This window comes from Pituophis catenifer, unplaced genomic scaffold, assembly GCF_029215685.1.
Source record: "Pituophis catenifer annectens isolate HBS135680 unplaced genomic scaffold, rPitCat1.0.hap2 SCAF_2, whole genome shotgun sequence".
NCBI lineage: Eukaryota > Metazoa > Chordata > Lepidosauria > Squamata > Colubridae > Pituophis > Pituophis catenifer.
Window position 1 is genome coordinate 37,717,859 of NW_027256882.1, and position 17,091 is coordinate 37,734,949.

Genomic DNA, 17,091 nt, shown 5'->3' on the forward strand with positions numbered 1-17,091 from the left:
CCAAATTTTTTTACTACCAGTTCTGTGGGCATGGCTTGGTGGGCGTGGTGTGGCTTGGTGGGCATGGCAGGGGAAGGATATTGCAAAATCTCCATTCCCACCCCACTCTGGGGCCAACCAGAGGTGGTATTTGCCAGTTCTCCGAACTACTCAAAATTTCTGCTACCAGTTCTCCAGAACCTGTCAGAACCTGCTGGATTTCACCCCTGGCAACATCCTAGGGGAGCTGCTCCATTGTTTCTCTAAAAAGAAGCATATAGAAACTGACCTGCAGAATCACAGGGGGTTGACTGGGGTGGATCTTCTGTATGGATGATAACATCAAGCAACAGGCTGTATGGAGAAGGTGGGCATTGACCCCACTATCTATTGAAGCAAACCACTGCCTCAAATTCCCAATTGCCTTCCTGGACTCATTTCCAACTCTGTAGAAGTCCAGAAAAATATGCAAAATTTGCCTGGAACAGGAAGTTTTTGTATGGAAACCAAAAGTAAATAGACACAAACTGGAGAATGCAGGCATTGATCCCGCTACCTCTCGCATGCTAAGCGAGCGCTCTACCATTTGAGCTAATTCCCCAACTACCTGTCAACGTAGTTCTACTGTTGTCCCCAAATTCAGGTCTTTGCCTGGTCCCAAAGCTAATGAAGATTACCAGACACAAGGTGCAGGATTGATTTCCTTTTATTAAAGTGCTTCAGCAAAAGAAAAATGCCAAGACACAACAAAGGATTCAACCAGCTTTTATATATTTTTTCAAGGCATGATAAAGATACATTCTCAAATAGGCATTTTGAAAGTTATCTAAAGGGTCCTCTCACTTTGCTCACTTAGCTCGTACGCAGCACTTCTGCACATGCGCAGAGCATCTGTGATGATGTCCGGGCGGGTGGGTGGACCCTCCTGCTGCCGCCACTACTGATTCGCTCAAACCGGAGCGAACCGATAGAAACTCACCACTGATTCTACTCCCCCTCCCAACCTGAAAAGAATTCTGTTCCAACTGCCAGTTGCCTTATATTAACATGCTCAGATGCTATCTCTTCTCTAAACTGGGTGTGGGCGTGGCCAGCACGTGACTCATCTGGCCTGTAGCTGGAACATTCTACTCCCCCTCCCCCTCTGTTCCAACTGCCAGTTGCCTTATATTAACACGCTCTGATGCTATGGAGTTACACATTCTACATTAAGTTTCAGGCTTTAAGTGTCAATTTATCATGCCTAATCACATAGTTTCGTAGAGAAGCACGGGCGTCTAGCTAGTAAACATATAAATAAAAATGGTCTAATAGTTTGCCAAAATAGGGTAAAGGTTGATTGGAAAATAAAATCTACTACCTCTTCTGTGTGAAGCAAGCACTCTTCCATTTGAGCTAGTTTCACAGCATTCTACCATTGCTGCTCCATCACTTCTCAAGAAACACCCACACAGAAGATCATATGCAGAATCACAGGGGTGGAGTGGGATGGATCTTGGGGAAGGAAGATAAAATCAACCAAACGCCTGTCTTATAAAAAAGTGGGCATTGATCCACACCACCTCATGCAGGCAAAGCAAAGCTTCTATATTGCCACCAATTCCAAGTCCAGGAAAATATGCAAAGAGAATCTTCTGTATGGATGTCAAAACTGAAGAGAGACTGACTGGAGAATGCAGGTATTGATCCTGCTACCTCTCGCATGCTAAGCGAGTGCTCTACCATTTGAGCTAATTCCCCAACTGCCTGTTAACCTTGTTCTACCATGTTAGAAGAATTTGGGACAAGATATTGAAACTAAGTAGATCGAAAGGGTCTAATACTTTGGAAAAGTAAGTAAAAAAACTTGGACTGGAGAATGTGGGCATCGATCCCACCACCTCTTGCATCCAAAACTTGCCTGCATGAGGATCTGAATGGATGTCAAAACTGAAGAGAGACTGACTGGAGAATGCAGGCATTGATCCTGCTACCTCTCGCATGCTAAGCGAGCGCTCTACCACTTGAGCTAATTCCCCTGTCAACCTTGTTCTACCATGTTACAAGAATTCAGGACAAGATGCAGAAAATGAAGAGGTGAAAATGATCTAATACTTTTTAGCAAAGGAAAGTAAACCGCCTGTCAATGATCTACCACGTTAGAAGAATTTGGGACAAGATTGTGAAACTGAGTAGATCAAAACGGTCTAATACTTTGGAAAAATAAGTAAAAAAATTGGACTGGAGAATGTGGGCATCGATCCCACCACCTCTTGCATGCAAAGCAAGCGCTCTACCGTATGAGATAATTCCCCTGTCGATCTTGTTCTACCATGTTACAAGAATTCAGGACAAGATGCAGAAAATGAAGAGATGAAAATGATCTAATACTTTTTTAGCAAAGGAAAGTAAACCGCCTGTCAATGTTCTACCACGTTAGAAGAATTTGGGACAAGATATTGAAACTGAGTAGATCGAAAGGGTCTACTACTTTGGAAAAATAAGTAAAAATTGGACTGGAGAATGTGGGCATCGATCCCACCACCTCTTGCATGCAAAGCAAGTGCTCTACCATATGAGCTAATTCCCCAGCTATGAGCAGCCTTGACCCACAAAACTGCAAGAATTCAGGAGAAGAAGCAAAAAAACCAAGGAGATGAAATTAAATGCCAAGTAGTAGTAAATCTGCTAGAAATGACCAAGACACACCTGAGCTCCATTTACCTGGGAAGAGTTTGAGCAGGTGGATTCAGAGGAAATGGACAAGTTCATCTCAGCTGTGAGTTCTGTAGCTGTGCCAGACTGCAGAGATGCCAGCATGGGAGCCTGTGAGGGTGAAGTTTCTTTCACCAAACTGGCAGCAGGCATGGAGGGTTTGGGGGGAATGAGTTCGCTCATCTCCTTGTAGGTTTCTGAGGCTGTACAATCTTTTATGGCCCTTTGGGGAAAGGGATGAGCTGAGCCTAGCCTTGGGAAAAGGTGTGTAAACATTTCTACACGGCTGCAGCTGCTTTTCCCAAGCTCAAACAGCAACCTCAGCTTCCCTCCTGTCTGCCTCACATTCACCGTCATTCATGCCGTGTCATTTGACAGTTGGACTACTGCAATGCGCTCCACATGGGGCTGCCCCTGAAGACCATACAGAAGTTACAAATGGTCCTGCATGAGGCAGCTTGTGCAGTCTTTGGTGCCCCTCAGCTTAGAGGGGTATAGATCAATAGGTAATATTGCTGGATTGGGGTCCTGGATTTTCTTCATTTTTTTGTTGTTGTTGTTGTTGCATTGCTTTTAGTGTTTCTGTTTATAGTCAGTGTTGTTAGCCACCCAGAGTCATGTGGCATAGAATGGGTGGTCATATAAATCCTTTAAATAAAGACAGAAATAAAAATGGTCCAATTTGAATACTAAAGAATACAAAGAAGTTTCAAAAATGGTCTAATAAAATGGCATACAGTGTTAAAGGTAGGCTTGGGCGTTGAACTTACTGCCTCTTGTGTGTTGAGCAAGCATTGTTTCATTTGAGCTAATTTCACAGCGTTCCTGCTGTGCTTCTCCACAATTTCTCAAGAAACACCCACACAGAAAATCATATGCACAATCACAGGGGTGGAGTGGGGTAGTAGTTCTTGAAGAAGGATGATAAAATCAACCAAAAGTCTGTCTAGAAAAGGCGGGCATTGATCCCAGCACCAAGATTCTGCATTTCCATGAATTTGTAGTCCAGGAAAATACACAAAACTTTCCTGCATGAGGATTTTCTGAATGGAAGACAAAAGTGAATAGAGACTGACTGGAGAATGCAGGCATTGATCCTGTTACCTCTCGCATGCTAAGCGAGCGCTCTACCATTTGAGCTAATTCCCCATTTGGCATTAGCTTGGCAGGATTTTATACTCTTTTTGTGAACTGAAAAGATTCATCCAGATACTAAAGCTATCAAAAATCCACTGTGAGAAGTTTTACAGGTAGTCCTCAAGTTATGAATGCAAAGGAGTCTGCCCATTCCATTTGTAACCTGAAGATTCGTGAGAGTGAATCTCGTACCTTGAATGAGATCACTCCCTCCTTTTGCCTACACATTTGTTAATTAAATGCGAGGCTCATTAAGTGCACATGAGGTATTTCAGGATGGGGAAGGCCAGAGGGTGCTAATAATGGAACAGGCCACCTGCCTAAGACCACCCAAGGCCTCCTTGACCCACTGAAATACCTCATGCTCCCCAAATTGCTTTCCCCCCCAACCTGCCATGTTGGGTCACTAACCTTGTGAAGATCTAGCAAGCAATCTCCTCCCCAGCCTCCTGCACCTCTCTGCAGTTCCATTCGGGCTTCTGCACGCCTCCCCCGGGTCATTGCAGGCCAAAATGGAGCCTCCAGGGGCCTGATCCAAGCAGATCTGGCTCCCAGAGGCTCCATTTTGGCCTGCAATGGGCCGGGGGAGGCCTCTGGATGTCTGAACAGGGCTTCTGAGGGGCTAATCCACCCCTCAGAAGCTCCATTTTGGCTGTCAACATGCAGGATGAATGCTGCAGAGCCTCTGCGGTTGTTCATAAGGGTGAACAACTGCCATGGTGCTGCAAGATTCATAGTTTTGGGCCCTGTTTGGAAACGCTAGGGGGCGCTGATTGCGTAACTTTGAATGTTCACTAAGGGAATGCTCGTAACTCAGGGGTTATCTGTATATCTAAATATATTTTATTCTTTATAAAATATTGTTACAGTTGAAAATACCTAACTTGTTCTCTGTAAATATGTGTATTTGTATATATGTTATTATGTGATGTCATTATGTTCCTTGCCATTGGTCCCTACTTACCTTTTGCTCCACCTCCTCTGTATATAAGCCGTTGCTCCTGTCAGAACCTCAGCTGTCCAAATGTATTCCTGAGGAAGACAAGAAATAAATACCTTTGTTATAAGAAAGGCTTCAGTCTCTTATATTGGGCCTGACCAGAAAAATTAAACTAGTAACAAATTGGTAGCAAGAGGATGGTTTGGTAGGCCCAACCAAACATAAAAATGCAAGAATCACAAAAAGACAAAAGAAGACCTGCCACTAGATATATAACAAAAAGAATGGCAGCCCAGCTGACTCCTGACAAAAACACACTAATTGAAGACATGAAGAAACACATACAATTACAAGAAAATGAATTGCTAACACAAAACAAACAACCACTAGCTGGAACAGAAGACACCCCCTCAACCTCAAACAAAGAAGGTGAAGTAAAAAGAAAAATACTAGAATTAATAGAAACAACTACAGTTGAATCAAATCTGCTTGTGAAAATCCGCAGCATGATAAACAACCACGGAACAGCAGCAGATAACGAACATAATAAGCAAGAAAAATCCAAGGTAAGAAAGTCAACCCCTGACTATAAAAACAACACTGAAGATGGCGATAGTTTCCCGCCTTTTTCATGGTGGCCATCTTATCTATCTAATACTCCCAAAATGGCCGACCAATCACTAAAGGAATCTCAAATCTTAAACTACAAAGCGGGAAACAAAACCTACCAAGAAGATGCCTACCCGAGTCCAGAAATAAATAAAAAACAACTATTTAAACAATACAGCACTCAACCTACTGAACTTGAAATAGATAATGCCATACAGGTGTTAACTGCAGCATTCGGGACTAAACTAAAAATACCTAACAAACAATCAGAAAATGAAAAAGAAAATTCTAAACTAACACCTATCAAAAGTCAAAAGCAAATAAACTATCTAAAAGAAGACCTAGTCACCCGAGAAAAGACGCACTGGCAACCATACTTACCTGCCAAAGAACACCTTACTGAGCGACCCGACTTCATCGCCAATGACGGCCTGCTTTGAGCTCCGCTTCCTGACCGCTTTGAAGAACATGGCCGACAAGCCTCCGGTGGCTTTTTCTTCGATCGCCGCGACTTCAGAGACTCCCCGACGAGCAGGACAGCATCCCGGGCATTCTTCAGTCACCAGAGGCCCTCCGGAAACAAAGCCGAAGAACAGAAGGCCGACTGCGACTTCATCCCGGGAGCTGCAGGCACAGGATCCTCCCTCGTCGACTGCTGGGGAAGAATGAGGACTGAGCATGCGCAGAACGAACCTGCAAAGAAAAAAGAAGAAGACATAAATACAAGTCAGCACAGATCCAACCAGAACATAGAGATAAGTAAATACAGACATGCATCTACCATACCTAAGCCTTATTGTGAGTATGCTAAGGTCTTAAACCATGGACAGCTCCTGAACATAAATAACATCTCACAACACTCAGGAACACTATCTACAGACTTTATAAAATTAAAATTAGATGGAAGCAACTTAATGGAATGGAGCCAGTGTTTACAAATTATATATTTGAGAGAAAATGTTTTATTTTTTATTGATAATCCACCAGACAAACCTTGGACTTATGAAATAGACTGCTTCCATCATAAGGCTTATTATATATTAATTGCTTCTATTTCCCCAAGTATCCTTCCTAGTATTGAACATAATCTAACCGTATCTGAAACATACCAAAAATTATTTAATTTGTTTTATAGCAAAAATATAGCCACAACCACTAAAATTTCAAGAGATTTCTATTCTGCCAGACTAAAACATGATACTTCTATGAGTGAACATATCCTGAATCTGAATGCAACCAGAGCAGATCTCATCCAAAGGGGGGAAAATATTTCTGATAACACTATGAAAAGCATTATAATCAATTCATTAGACCACAGCTGGGATAACTATATTACTTTAATTGATAACTTAAGTTTAGAACAAATTACCTTAGAAAACCTTACCAATAAACTTATTGCTGAAGACAGACTTAGAAAGGAACGGTATGCACAACAAAGGGAAGGTAGAAATCAAAAAAGGACAGATTTTATAGTCAGAGACAGATACCCACATGAATGCTCAATATGTGGATCTGAAAGACATCAAAAAAGAGACTGCCCCAAGAACGCAGGATATAGTGATACATATCATCACAAAGATAGAAGAATACATTTCTTAGCTAGAACTTCCCCTGACTACAGATATAAACGCAGGGAATCACCACATTCTAAAGAAAAACAAATGTACAGAAACAACCCTAGGGAAAACAAAAAAGGATCACTATATGGAATAAAAGACAGTGATACATCAACATCAGATTCACTCAACACTTGGCTCATCGATTCTGGAGCCACATGTCACACAACTCACAATAGAAAAATATTAAACAACTTCACAGAAAATGAATATTACATAAAAGTAGCAAACCAAAATGAAGTCCTAGTAAGAGGAGTAGGTGACATGCATATAAAAGGTATAGGAAAAATAGAAGGGGTACTATTTATACCCGAAATTCCAAATAATATATTGGCAATTCTAAAATTAAGCATAGAAAATAAAGTAGAGACCACATTCAAAAGTGGAAAAGTATTTATGACTAAAAACAACAGAAACATTTGCAAACTGTTGACAAATGAAGGACTAACATATCTACTACCACAAAATAACGAATTAATCTACGCAAACTATCAATTAAAAAACAAAGAGGCAAAGCCAGATAGTCATGAAGGGGGTAATAATAATATACCAACTGCTGATACTAATATATCAGAAAATTTACACAATGGAAAACCTATACACGACAACTATACCCATTTACTCCACAGAAAGCTAGGACACGCAAGTTTCCCTGTCATACGGAAAATGTTAGAATGTTCCGAAGACTTAAAAATAAAAAATTGTAAAAATTATTTGGAATGCTCCGTGTGCAATTCATCCAAACTCAAAAATAAACCTAAGCCCAAAAAAGCCACTCGCACCACGCATTCAATTTTTCAGCTAGTTCATATGGATGTTGTAGGCCCAATGAAACCTTCAATTAAATATAGGAAAAGATACTTTCTAACCATAGTCGATGACTACAGTAGGTTTGGTTTTGTGTACACCCTTAATCATAAAAGTGAAGTTTTCAAAAAATTTAAGGAATTCTTTAAAATGGTAGAAACCCAACATAATATTAAAATTAAACAAATAATGACCGACAGAGGGTCGGAATTTTTATCCAACGAATTTTCAAATTGGCTAAAATTACAAGGAATATTGCACTTTAAATCTTGTCCCTTCTCCCCCTTTCAAAATGGAGTATCAGAGAGAAAAAATGGTTTGCTACAAACCATGGTTAAATGTGTGTTAGACGATGCTGGTTTAAGCCAATCATTCTGGGCTGAAGCCCTTACTTATTCCAATTATACTCTAAACCGCTTATGATCAAGTACACTCAACAAAACCCCATATGAACTCATGTATGGCAAAAAACCAAAAATTGGACATTTACACATATTTGGTGTAACTGCTGATGTATATGTACCCACACAATTGAGGCACAAAGGAGAGAAAGTATCCAAAAGACTAATATTTATGGGGTATGAATCAGGAACCAAGGGATATCGCTTCATTGATAAAAATAACCATTTCATTGTATCCAGATCTGCCGTGTTTCATGAACACGCGAATTGGTCAAAAATACACCTCAACGAGATATATCCAGAATCAAAAAACACTACACACACACACACAGAACATTATTCAACAGATACCAACCCCAAAATTATAACAACAAACAATCTCAAATACCCAAAAATAATTAATGATGAATGGAAGAAAGGACATCCCACATTGAAAGTAGACCAATTAACTGAAAAAGAAACTAAATATATGCATAGCAATGAACAACCCCAGAATAGACCCATTAGATCTAATAGGGGTACAATTCCTAAAAGATTAGATGATTACGTACTGTCTATCCAAGCTAAATATCTGACTCCCAATACATATGATGACATACTCAAATTACCTCTAGAAGAAAAAAATAAATGGGAGGAAGCAATGAAAAAGGAGATGGATAGTTTGAAGGAACTAAATGTATATTCACCAACAGATCTACCCACAGAAAAGTCCCCCATTGGCACTAAATGGATTTTTAAAATCAAAGAGCTAGAAGATGGTAAATTCCTATATAAAGCTAGGTTAGTAGCTCAAGGTTTTGCCCAAAGATTTCCAGATGACTATGAGGACACTTACTCTCCAACCGTTAGATCAGAAAGTGTGAAGACAGCATTGGTATTAGCTTCCATCTTAAATTTAGACGTATATCAGTTTGATGTACAAACTGCTTATCTACATGCTGATCTTGATAAAGAAATTTATGTAAAAGCACCCCCAGGAAAGAATACAAAAAAGGGAGAGATTTGGCTATTGAGTAAGAGTCTTTATGGATTGAAACAGTCTGGCAAACGATGGTATGAATGTTTATCAAAAATACTTAATGATATGGATTTTATAGCTACTTCATCTGATTTATGTTTTTTCACTAAAAGAAATAATAATTCTATTGAATATGTTTTGATTTATGTTGATGACATATTATATTTTGGACATGATAAAATTAAATGTGATGATTTTGCTGAACAATTGGGTAAACATTTCAACTTAAAAATATTAGGAAAGGTAAACAAATATTTAGGAGTCCAAATTGATAAAACCGATAAGGGTTTCAAATTGTCCCAAAAAGATAAAATTATAGAACTCATACAAAAGTGCAATATAATTAACTCAAAAATTTGTGAAACTCCCATGTCAACCAACTTTCATAGAAACATGCACAATGAACACGAGCCATTCAAAGATAACACTTTATATCGATCAATTATTGGGTCATTATTATACATATCTAATTTGACCAGACCTGATATCACCCTTGCCGTTAATTTGTTGTCAAGACATGTAAGCAATCCTAACTTATACCATTGGGAAGGAATCAAGAGAATTTTGAGATATCTGAAATCTAGCGTTGATGTATGTCTATACTTAGAACCATTCATTTCTGAAAAGCCAACTTTGACCTGCTACGCTGATGCAGACTGGGCTGGTGATCCAAAAAGCCGAAAAAGCACCTCTGGATATGTTTTTCTTATAAATGGTTGTACGGTGCATTGGTACACTGGCAAACAAAATTTAATTGCCACCTCTACAGCAGAAGCCGAGTGTGTTTGCCTATCTAAAGCAGTCAATAACCTAACCTGGTTCTATGATTTATTATCTAATATATGGGATGAACCTATTTATCCAATTATCATCAATGAAGATAATAAAGCAGCAATAGATATATCAGCTTCCGAGGCAATAGGCCAAAGATCTCGACATATCGATATCAAATACAAACATGTGAGACAATTATCGAGTATAGGATTTATTAAAGCTGTTCATTGCGATACTAGTGAACAAATTGCTGACATTCTCACTAAACCATTAGCAACCAAACAACATGTATATTTAACTTCTAAACTTAATGTACATATATAATATTAATAATTTACTATTGGTTAGGTATTTTAGAGGGGGATTTGTTACAGTTGAAAATACCTAACTTGTTCTCTGTAAATATGTGTATTTGTATATATGTTATTATGTGATGTCATTATGTTCCTTGCCATTGGTCCCTACTTACCTTTTGCTCCGCCTCCTCTGTATATAAACCGTTGCTCCTGTCAGAACCTCAGCTGTCCAAATGTATTCCTGAGGAAGACAAGAAATAAATACCTTTGTTATAAGAAAGGCTTCAGTCTCTTATATTGGGCCTGACCAGAAAAATTAAACTAGTAACAAATATCTTCCATCTTCCCTTAAAATATTAACAGAATCCACAATGGTTTGAGAATCAGTGTCTCCAAGTTAATCAAATTAGCAAATTTTCTCAAACTCCACAATAAGTTACCCAGAATTTACTACTAAGTTACCCAGAATTTACTAATCCACAAATCAAAAGATTAAATCTGCAAACACAAATAGAATTTATTAAATTAATTCTACAGAACTGTATGTTCACAAGTACATGCACACACACACACACAGACTCCTCAGCACATAGACACTCCCTTGTTTATGAATATATAAAAGACAGAAAAATTCATAAAAAATGAAAGCAATATTTGTCACATGGTAATGATATTCACAGTTTTTGTTGGAATTCTGCTTCTAAACCGGGAGAAAGACACTGGAAATAAAATGCAGGAAGGAAGGTCTTTGTTTATTTGGTTTTCCAGAAAATTCAGTGACAGCAGCATGTTTCTGGGATGGCTGACAAGATGGGGTTGAGATAGGTGGGCTTTTATACATTCTTTGGGACCTCATGATTGAGATGCCTATTTCTAAGCAAGAACGTGCCTTTTAATATTCTAATGGCTATTGCCAGATTCCTATGGGGTCATGGCTGGCTCTACAGACAAAAAGGAAAATGCAAATCCTAACTGTTTGTCTGAGCTAATCTTGTCAACTTTGGCTGGCCTACTTGTGTTGCTTATCTGGAGTTTCTATTTGCTCTTTGCTTATGAATAGATAGGCCCAGTCTTTCTGAATAGATACAAAATCTCCATTCCAAAAGACCAGCCTTTTCAAGCTTCTGCTTCAGGCTGTTTTCCTGTGGCGGGAATACTGGGGCTGCTTTCTGCCTTTGTTAAGATTTTTCTCCTTCAGGGGAAATATTCTATCCTGCCTCTTTAATATTAAGAATATAGAATATTTTAATCTGGTGGGTGGTAGACTTCCTACAGTTTTCAAGCCTGAAGATCAAAGTCTCCAAAGAGACAAAAATCAGATATGCTAATTCTGAATAAGATACCCTCTTCCACAGCTTTATTTCTTTATAATATCATTATAAAGAATGATGTTATTTATCATTTTTCTCACAATGGCCTGTTCTTTCTAAAAAAAAAAAAAATCAGTTTTAGAGACTAGGGAATCTAGAGGCTGTTCATTTACTCTTTGATATCAATTCACTGTAATGATAAAATATACTTACTTAAATAAAACCTGAGAAGCCATCATAATAAAAGAAAAATTTAAAAAGTGGAAAGTTTCTCTTTCGTCTGATCTTTTGGTGGTTCTCAACTAGTCTCAGAATGTTAATTCTGCCATTTAATTCTTCCTTGTACTCAGTGAGAAAGAAAAAAATTGTCATTATTAGACGCCGATCTCTCTATGATCAGAATTATGACTTTTAAATTCAGCTGGTTGTGGGTTAACCAGGGATGGGATTCAAAAATTTTAGCAACCGGTTCTCTGGCCGGTTGCTGGGCGGGCGTGGCCATGGTGGCGTGGCCTACTTGCCCTCCTGAACCACAGGAGGGGGGGATTTTCGCCTTCCCCAGGCTCCGTAGGCTTTCCTTGAACCTCCAGGAGGGCGAAAATGGCCTCCCCCGGGCTCCAGAGGTGCTCCAAAGGCTGGAGATGGGCCTGTTTCCAGACTTCTGGAACCCAGAGTCTCTGTGCGGGCCCTGCACTTACCTGGCATCAAAAATGGGCCTAATGAAGACTCCTGGGAAAGGTGGAGTGGGATGGCCAGGGCCAGCCAGTCCTTGCAACTACCGGTTTGGCGAACCAGATGTAAAATTAGCATCCGGTTCACCCAAACTGGTTCAAACTGACTGAATCTCACCCCTGGGGTTAATGCATATAAAATAGGAAATGCCTGGATTTGGCCTATGGGGCCACAGAAATCAAGTTTTGTTTCCAAGAATCCCTATTTATTTATATGTGTAAGAAGTGTCACCCTGGAGATTCAGGTGTTCTCCAGTTTGCTGAACTCCATATGGTGTCAACTCTGAAATGAACCTGGCTGGGGCCATTTTGGAGGCTTCAGGGTTGCCACAATGTGAAGATGGGATAGGGAGGGGGAACATAGTTAGATGGGGGGGGTTGTAGCCAAAATAAAATACTTTCCTGTGGGAACCAAGGACATTCTAACAGGTGGCTGGAAAGAGGAGGAGTCTGGTTACCAGGCGACCAGCCAGTACCTTGATTGGACAATGTGATTGATTGTTTGGGGAAAGTGGGAACTTTCTAAAACTAATATTACAACTTTAACAGTAAACAGCATATTAAATCAATACTTTATAAATACAAACCAATATAATTCTATAAAGAAGAAAAACCAAATTTTGGATGGAGCACATAAAACTGCTTTAATATCATTCTAAACATTATAATCCAAAAACTGTTTTCAATTAGAATTAAATTTTGCATCAGATTTGCTTTTTTATATAAGAAGTTATTCTGGACTTCAAAGTATACTTCTCTAATTTGATTAGCTATTCTTCCAAAGAAGGAATCAAAGATGTTTTCCAGTAAAACACATATAAAATGCTTGTAACTATTTTCATACATAGTTCAGGAAAATACTAACACAGTTTTTGAGATTATCTGAAATCATTTAAGTACTGTCATCTAGTGGACAATAATATGGGAATAATATGGGAATAAGTTTCAAAATTCTTTGAATCTTAAAACCATCCAATATTCTACATTCTGCCAGTAGAGGACAGAAAAAGCTTACTTTTGATGTGATATTGAAAAACAGGCACCAGCTTTAAGGAAAAGTAGGTAAGAGGATGCATAGCAATCCAAAATTTCATATTTGTGATGAACAGCTATGAATGCATTTTGATGACAATCCATATTTTTTCTTGTCAACAGTATTTATTTCTTTATTTCAGGTCAATCCCATAATCATACCAATAACACTTCACCCCAGATTGATGAATTATCTTTTCCAGCAATTTCACAGAGGTAAATAACACAAGTAGACTTCCAAGTCCTTCCTCTGTCTGTCTGTTTGTCTGTTTGTCTCTCTATCATCTCTCTAATCTATCTATCAATCATCCATCAATCATCTATCCATCTACCCTGTTTTCCCCAAAATAAGACATCCCCTGATAATAAGCCCAATCGGGCTTTTGAGCTCATGGCAATAAAGTCAAGCACTTATTTCAGGGTTCAAAAAAATATAAGACAGGGTCTTATTTTCAGGGAAACACGGTATCTATCTATCTATCTATCTATCTATCTATCTATCTATCTATCTATCTACTTATCTATCATCATCTCTCACCCTTAATATTCTTATAAATAACTCAAGGTGACAAACATACCTAATACTTCCTCCTTCTGTTTTCTCCACCTGTGAAGATGAAAGAATGACTGGCCCAAAAGTCATCCAGACAGTTTTCATCCCTAACGTGGACTAGAACTCACAGTCTCCTGGTTTCTCTCCTGGACCAGTAGACCAGTATTGGTGAACTTTTTCAGCACTGAGTGCTGAAACAGGAGTGCTAGCGCGCGCACAGGGGAGCACCAGAAACCGGAAGAGCAGTTCCACGACATGCATGCGTGTGCCAGGAAGCTGAACTTCCAGTTTTGAGCACGCGCTCTGGTCACCTGGTCTTCCAGTTTCTGGCACGCATGCACATGCCGGTGCACATGCGCACACCAGAACCCAGAAGCTCAGATTCCCAGTGCGCATGTGCACTGGTCACTTGGTCTTCTAGTTTCCAGCACTCCCACATGTGCACATGTGCATGCCAGAAACTCAAAGAGCAACGGGCAACAGCTGCTGTGCCTGGAGAGATGGCTCTATGTGCCACTTCCAACACGCGTGCCATAGGTTCGCCATCACTGCACTAAACCAAACTGACACTTGGAACAAACAAAGATTTGAATTCTCTTCCCTGCATCCAAGACTACAATGAAATGATTTACATGAGGGATGTCAAACCCACTCACATCACCAGCCATATTGTGATGTTTTCTGCTTCTGCGGAGCCGGGGTGGGTGTGGCCTGCATGAACTGTATCCAGCCCACGGGCTGCCAGTTCACAGGCCTGACTTACACCATAGAAATGGAACCACTATAAAATGTCCCTCCGACTCCCAACCCAGTCAGCTACAGCAGAAAGACAATACAATCAAGCACTAAGTGGTGGCAAAGCAGACTCAGCAACTGAGCAAAAGGGTATTAAGAGAGGCTATTACTCTGTAAACTGCTTAGAGAGGGCTGTAAAGCATTGTGAAGCGGTATATGTCTAACTGCTATTGCTATTAGCATTCCTAAGCCTGTACATAGAGTAGTGTGAGAGGAAGAAACCAGCAGCAAAGTGCTTTCTTTGTATAAAAAAGTATTAAAAAATTTAAATTACTTAATTAGTAACGAAGAAACAGAAAACAAACAGCAGAAAACAAACAGCAGAAAAAGACCAGGTCCACCGAGTCAGCTCTTTCAGTGTTTTTGTTTTTTGTTTTCTTTTAAACTTATTTATTTATTATTTTCTATTTTATTTTAATTTTTGACGGATGATATTTATCTCATTTAAACTCAGTGATGATTGATGGTACTACTTCCGCTCGAAGTTAAGTGCCAAGAATTAAATTTAAAAAATTATTAGGATACATATTTAGACTCGGTCACTGCAGATAGATACGCATATAAATAACCTTGTAAATAACTTTGCACTTCACTTCTGTAACGAATAGCACTATATTCAGGGGTGGGATTCAGCCAATTCAGACTGGTTCAGGTGAACCGGATGCTAATTTTACATCTGGTTCGCCGAACCAGTACTTGCAAGGACTGGCTGACCCTGCCCTGCCCCTTCCAGGAGTCTCCACACAGCCCATTTTGGATGCGAGGTAAGTGTAGGACTCGCGTGGAGGATCTGGGAGGGTGAAAAATGGGCCTCCCGGAAGTACCAGAACTCCAGAAACAGGCCTGTTTCCAGCCTCCGGAGGGCCTCCGGAGCCCGGGGAGGCCGTTTTCACCCTCCCGGAGGTTCAAAGAAAGCCTTTGGAGCCTGGTGAGGGTGAAAACACAGACACACACCCCACCGTGGTGCAGGAGGCCGAGTAGGCTACGCCCCCATGGCCACACCCACCCAGCAACCAGGCTGAGAACCAGTTGCCAAAATTTTTCAATCCCACCCTTGACTATATTCATTCATTAGCCGTGTGTGTGTGAGCCTTGTGTTATTAAACAATTCCTATTTTCTCTGTACGACTTTTAGGTGTTGTCAGTACTTATACACTTATAACTTGAGTCAGTTGAGACGTTAGCATTGGATGGGAGCAAAAAGTTGAATTTCCAATAATTTCCATACTTGTGGCTTTTTCTTAAATTGTATTATAAGTGAACATAGCTACGTTCATTGCTAAAAGGACTAGTAGAAATTTGTACTGATTTCACACTGGATGAATCTACAAGCCTATTTTGTGTATGCTTACAACACCCAGGGCTATTTTTTTTTGTTGACAACGTGCTTTGTTGTACACATGTCTGCTATCTAGCTAGGGAAATCTATTTAAATAAGTTAATTTCCAGATTCCAAGCAGAGCATGTCTATGGAGATTCTCAGTCATCCAGGTCATGGTTGTCCCAAAGGTGCTTTTTCCAAGAGGCAACTGAATTTTCTTGGTTTTCTTTGAAAACATTTCACTTCTCATCCAATAAGCTTCTTAAGCTCATGACTGGATGGTGGGGGAATGGAAGGATTTATACTCCTTTCAGACAGCTGGTCATTTGCATTCTTTTAGCAGGTCGGTAAGGTCACCTGGAGGCTTATCTGTGTCCTCAGGGTCACCTGTGTGGTGTAAATGTGTGTGGAGCCTTCTTGGAACTGTTGAAAGGAATGTGTTGTAGACTGTAGACTGTGTTGTAGATTGACCCCACCATCAAGTCAGAGTTGAAGAAGCTTCTTGGATAAGAAGCTAAACATCTTCATAGAAAAACAAGAAAGTTCAGTTGAAAAAAAATACCTTTCGGACAAGCAGAGCATGGAGAAGAGAAGAGAAGAGAAGAGAAGAGAAGAGAAGAGAAGAGAAGAGAAGAGAAGAGAAGAGAAGAGAAGAGAAGAGAAGAGAAGAGAAGAGAAGAGAAGAGAAGAGAAGAACAGTAACTTGATTGTCACTTTGAATGTACACTAATCGGCATACATTAAAATGAAATTTTGTTGCATACAGCTCTCATCTTGGCAAACTCTGAAGATGACAATTGTGGACGTCAACTCAGGATATATATGTCTCTTTCTGGGTGTGGTTCAATTCTTTTGTCGAAAAGATTCTGTGGATGACAGGTAAAAGAATCATTCATAACATGCGAGGCTGCTTTTGTGAACTTCTCATTGTAAGAAAGGATGCCTGCGCGCACACACACAGCCTCATGGTGGAAACTTTTTTAAAAAAATTCTGCTAATCTTTTCGATATAAAGTTGTACTCCACAAAACGCTGATTTGCTTCACAAGTGTATACCTATCAGTAACTTGTTAGAAACA

At 39.7% G+C, this 17,091-nt stretch overlaps 3 non-coding genes across 3 annotated transcripts; all 3 read right to left on the minus strand.

Moving 5' to 3' along the window:
* Window positions 1-1,646: 1,646 nt before the first annotated feature.
* On the minus strand, window positions 1,647-1,719 carry TRNAA-AGC (transfer RNA alanine (anticodon AGC)). The gene has a single exon. It is a non-coding gene; the product is annotated as a tRNA-Ala (tRNA).
* Window positions 1,720-1,924: 205 nt separating this feature from the next.
* Window positions 1,925-1,997, minus strand: TRNAA-AGC (transfer RNA alanine (anticodon AGC)). The gene has a single exon. It is a non-coding gene; the product is annotated as a tRNA-Ala (tRNA).
* A 478-nt stretch (window positions 1,998-2,475) lies between these two features.
* Window positions 2,476-2,548, minus strand: TRNAA-UGC (transfer RNA alanine (anticodon UGC)). Its single transcript has one exon. It is a non-coding gene; the product is annotated as a tRNA-Ala (tRNA).
* Window positions 2,549-17,091: the final 14,543 nt, after the last annotated feature.